Below are 5,417 nucleotides of genomic sequence, written 5' to 3' on the forward strand. Positions count from 1 at the left end.
GTAAATCAAATCAGACAACATCGTGTCAATGTCCAGTGTCCTATATTAACTTGGCCGCCATCAAGCTTCTCACGAATGAGCACAAGATTGCTCCGGTTATCTACAGTGACATCAATACATGCGAGAGCAAAAGAAAGAGAACAAAGATAACACGCTGAAATCTCCACTTGGGATGGTTGTAAAAACAGTCCAACTAATGCTGGAAGCTGGGTCGATGAGTCCTCCCAACATTTTATAATAATTCTAAGGGTTATTCTAAGCATGCGTCTTCCTCGCGTACTGCAAAGAGGGGAGTGTACTGAGATACCTGACTACGTTATCAGAGAACCGGGGTTACGTAAGTAACCTAACGTTCTCTTTCTAACTCTGTTCGGTATCTCAGCCTATAGGAGATATAGACAACTCCCGGATTGCAACATGCTCTCTGAAGCCGGCACTCTGGCCCCAACAGACGAAGAACAGACGAGCTGTAGATCAGACAGCGCCCGCCTGGAGGACGGAATGGGCCAGAGAGGGCACTGTAACATCCAATCTATAAAACCTGACAAATGTGTGAGGCGAACAGTGTTTGGACTAACGCGTTATTTAGTAACGCGTTACAGTAACGCCGTTAGTTTTGCGGTAACTAATACTTTTTAAATTCAGTAACGCAGTTACTGTTACCAAAGTTGCGTTACTCTGTTATTTCTGGCTACAGTGAAGCTTTTTTCCCCGCACGCGGAGACCGGAGGAAATGTAGTGTGGATTCAACAGAAATGCCCCCAGAGCGAACGTCTGTCGAATATCCAACATAAGACTTCACCGCAGTCATGGAGAGCCGAGAGACGGCGAGTTTCGCAATGTGGAGATATTGTCATTACAGTAATCCCTAATTTTTCACAGCGGTTACGTTCCAAAAAGAACATGTGGTAAGTGAAATTCTTTTTACAATTAAAAAGGCTTCAAATTGCGGAGATCAGCACCGCATCGCACGTATTCCACTGCTCTTCTGAGCCGCTGCATCCCGACCCTGTAGCGTCTTTTTCTCCTAACGCCTGTGTGCAGCTGTGTTTTTTCAAGAGAAGAAAATAGTTATGGGTCGTTTTGTCGCTGTTTTTTCTTCTGGGCAAAAAGATTCTTATAAACCAACATGCCACCATTGGTTATATTTGAGACTGTAATGAACGATTCATCAAAGAGTCCCGTTCCTGAGCTGCTGCTGAAGATCATTGGCCGTTCTCAGCTTGTTGCTAAGCAACCAACGTTATTGACACAGGAAGTGAAGAAGCGCGGAGACTGTTTAGCCAATCAGAATACAGAACACGATGCACAATGCAAATCCATACAGTACCTACTGAAATGAAGGCTAGAGGGGCATTAATGGGAGCATTTAAAAAAATGTTTTTATTTAAAGTAACTCAATAGTTACTTTTCATAGTAACACATTACTTTTTGTAACTTGGTAACTTTGTAACTGAGTTACTAACTGAGTTACTTTTTTAATGAAGTAATTAGTAACGGTAACTAGTTACTATTTTTCAGTAACTAGCACAACACTGGAGGCGAAGCCCTGCTTGCAGCCTTACAAATGTCCTTGACAGAGACCCCTTTAAACAGGGCCCATGAAGTGGCCATGCCCCGGGTGGAGTGGGCTCTCACGCCCATAGGAGCCTGTAAGCCCCTGCACTCATACGCCAATCTGATAGCATCCAATATCCAGTGAGACAACCGTTGCTGCGAAATGGGTTTCCCTTTGTGGGATGAAGCCCAGGACACAAACAACTGGTCAGCTGTCCTGAAACCCCTCGTCCTCTCTACGTACGTGCGTAAAGCACACACCGGGCACAGAGAGTTCAGCCTCTTTTCCTCGGCAGAGGAGAAAGGTGGAGGATGAAAAACTATCAGTTCGATAGGGGCACAGTGATAAGACGGATGTATCACTTTCGGCAGGAATGAAGGGTTAGGAATAAGGGATACCTTATTGAAACCCAGTGCAAACTGCAGGCAGGAAGGGTGAACAGAGAGAGCCCGCATCTCACCCACCCGTTTGGCTGAAGACAAAGCCAAGAGCAAAGCAGTCTTAAGTGACAATAATTTCATGTCAATTAATTCCAGGGGCTCGAACGGGCACTGGCACAAGGCGTCGAGTACCAGAGAGAGGTCCCAGGATGGGACAAGGGTCCTGGGGACCAGGAGCCTTCGGCGTGCGCACTTCATAAAACGGCACACCAGCGGGTGCTGACCGACAGTATGTCTCCCAAAGCTGACGTGGCAGGCAGAAATGGCGGCCAGGTACACCTTGATGGTGGAGAAGGCCCTCCCCTTGTCCATCAGCTCCTGCAGGAAGCACAATACCTCCGCCATGGAGCACTGATAAGGGACAACATTATTCAGTTCACACCAGCCCTCAAACACACCCCATTTACCATTGTATAATGAGCATGTGGATCCCTGGCACCCTGAATGGTTTCCACCACCCTGGGTGGTAAACCAACAGCGGTCAAATTCAGCCTCTCACGGGCCAGGCCTACAGAGCCATGTGCTCCGGATGGGGATAAAATATCTCCCCGTTCGCCTGGTACAGCAGCTCCCTGCGTAACGGAAGTGGCCACGGCTGGGCCGAGAGTATTTGGATTATCTCCGCCAGCCAGTGCTTCCCTGGCCAGCGCGGAGCGACCACAATCACCGAGAGAGATTCTCCCTTGCTCTCGCCAGAGTGGGAGATATCAGGCTGAGAGGTGAAAATGCGTAAAGTAGGTTTGGCCATGGATGTGCCAGCGCGTCCACCCCCAGCAGTGCATGGTCGCGAACCAGAGAGAAGAACAGAGGACACTGAGCGTTTGTTCGCGATGCGAAGAGATCTACGGGCCGTATCTCTCCCAAATTTGACTCACCACCTGGCGATTGAGAACCCACTCGCCGTACACGGGATTTCCTCTCGAGAGGAGATCCGCCCCCGTGTTCAACCTGCCCGGGACTTGCGTCGCGTGCGGAGACAGCAAATGCTCGCTGCTCCAAGTCAACAAGGGGTGAGCCAGCTTGTGCATTCTTGGAAATTCCCAGATATTCTATGCACCGCGTTGGTGTCAGACAGCTCTTTGCATAGTTTATTCTGAAACCCAAGTTGGTGAGGTGCGTTATCAGAGTAGCTGAATCTCGGGCCGACAGGACTTCCGTGTCCGAACAGAGGAGGTAATCGTCTATATACGAGTGAATCCTCAGCCCCGAATCCCCTCAGAGGATTCAGAGCAGCCTCCTTGGTGAACACCCTCGGAGCTAGTGACAGCCCGAATGGAAGTGTCACGTACTTGTAGGCCGTGCCTTGATAGGCGAACCTGAGAAATTTCCTGTGCGCGGGGAGCATATGTACGTGGAAGTACGCGTCCTTCAGGTCGATTGAAGTAAACCAATCGCCTGACCGTATGGCTCGAGACAACACTGTGAGAGTGAGCATTCTGAACATGTATTTTCTCAAATAAGAGTTCAGAACCCGCAGATCCAGGATGGGCCTCAGCCCCCCCCCCCTCTCTTCAGGGCCGTGAAGTACCTGGAGTAGAAACCCAGTTGAGTTTCTCCCTCCGGAACGACCCTGATCGCCCTCTTGCTCAGCAGAGAGGATATTTCCTCCTCCAACACTCGAACAGCGTCCCCGTTTGCAACAGAAATCAACATGCCGTTGAATTTTGGTGCTCGGGAGGCGAACTGCAGCCTGTAGCCCCTCAACACTGTTTTCAGCACCCAGGGCTGTTGAACAGCGACCTCCTGCCATCTCTGCGCTCGACTGGCGAGCGGAGTAATGGCGCTCTCTACTGGAGGCGAGGGGAATCGTGACAACGGGAGGGACCCCCGAATCAGGCTTAGTTGAAGTAGTGAGGAGCCCCCTCCTTCCAGGCCAGAACTGGGCTGGAGGGGGGGTGAAACAGGAAGCACCGGGGGGACGTGTGCTCGAACTGGTAAGTGGTTGCGGGTCGGGGGAACAGAAAAGACCGCCACGCAATACTTTTGCGGACAGACTAAGCATTTGGCGCTCTCCTCCGTTTTGCGGGTGGAGGGAAGGTCAGTGCATCCATCCTGAGGGGGAAAGGAACAGGGACCTCTAGGTGCTGATACCAAGTCCCCCCAGAATGGCGAGGTGAATCAGGAGGCACGCCTCTTCTGCCCGTCCGAAGGGTCAGAAGGTCGGGGAGATCTACGAGGGAGTCGGAGGCTGAAGGCCTCTCCCTCTTTCTCCATGGTGTCGACGGCGGGACCGAACAGGCCCTTAGACGGGTAGAATTCCACGTCTAAGATGTCTCTCTTTATCACCCAAGCTGGACAGGTTCAGCCATAAAGACCACTCGCCTGCCCCAGCGAGGCCCATGGAGCGGCCACACCCCTGCACAGCACCCCGGGAGCTGCGGAGGATGAGATCGTTGGTGATGCAGATCTCCTCCCACACAGCCGGGTTGGGGGAGCCCGAGTCGAGCTGTTGCCCCATGTCCACCAGCAGCTCTGCGTGGTAAGCAGAGAGAAGCGTGACGGCATTAAGAGCCCTCACAGCCTGAGCTGAGGATTTATAGACCTTCTGATAAATGGAGGCCGTGAACCGAACATTTTACCAGGGAGGGAGGGGCCGGATGCTGACATGGTCGCACGGCGGCCAGGGTGGAGGCGGGAGGCGACAGAGGGCTCCACCGACGGCGGCCCGGAGAGACCCATCTCCTCCATGCCCAGGACATCTAGTCCTGAAAAACCCTTGACGGGCACTCTGTGTCTCAGAGGCTTATCCCAGAAGCGCTGCATCTCTCTGATGCACTCTGGGACTGCAGGCAAGAGCTGTTTGGTGGGAGCTTGTGACGTGAGAAGGACTTTCCCGTCATAGAAATCCCTTTTGGGTCCTGGGGAGCCGGCCACTCAAGGCCCAGTCTAGCCGCAGCCCGCTTGCAGACGTCATAAAAATTGACGTTGGATGAGAGAGCCGGAGCCGACCCGCTCTGAGCGCTGGGAGGCTTGGACTGCCGAGGGAGAATGGCGTCATCCTCATCCTCGTCAAAATCCGAGATGTAAGAGCCACATGCCGCCAGGCAAGGTTGGGATGAAGGCTCGGGGTTTTTTCCGGCACTCGTTCCAGAGGCTGATGCCATGAGGCCGGGAAAAAAGCCGCCTCGACGGGGCTTCCGGTGGTGAACGTGTCGGGAGGGAGTTAGCAGGTGTAAGCTGCTAGAACCGAATGGGATGAGCTTGCCTCGACGCGTTAGCTTGTCCCCTCGACAGACGGGCTAGTAGGGGGTAAAGGCTACTAGCCAGTCTTAAATTCAGGTTAGCAGGTGTGAGCTGCCAGACCGACGGGGATGAGCTCGCCATGATGCGTTAGCTTATCCCCGACAGACGGGCTAGTAGAGGGAAAAGGCTACTAGCTGGTCTTAAATACGAGTTAGCAGGTGTAAGCTGCGGGCACC

The 5,417-nt window shown here is 52.5% G+C and overlaps 1 pseudogene; it reads right to left on the reverse strand.

Annotated features, from left to right (window-relative positions):
- Nucleotides 1-474: 474 nt before the first annotated feature.
- On the reverse strand, nucleotides 475-5,102 carry LOC133451239 (uncharacterized; annotated as a pseudogene).
- Nucleotides 5,103-5,417: the final 315 nt, after the last annotated feature.

The sequence above is a fragment of the Cololabis saira genome, chromosome 9 (assembly GCF_033807715.1).
Source record: "Cololabis saira isolate AMF1-May2022 chromosome 9, fColSai1.1, whole genome shotgun sequence".
Lineage (NCBI taxonomy): Eukaryota > Metazoa > Chordata > Actinopteri > Beloniformes > Belonidae > Cololabis > Cololabis saira.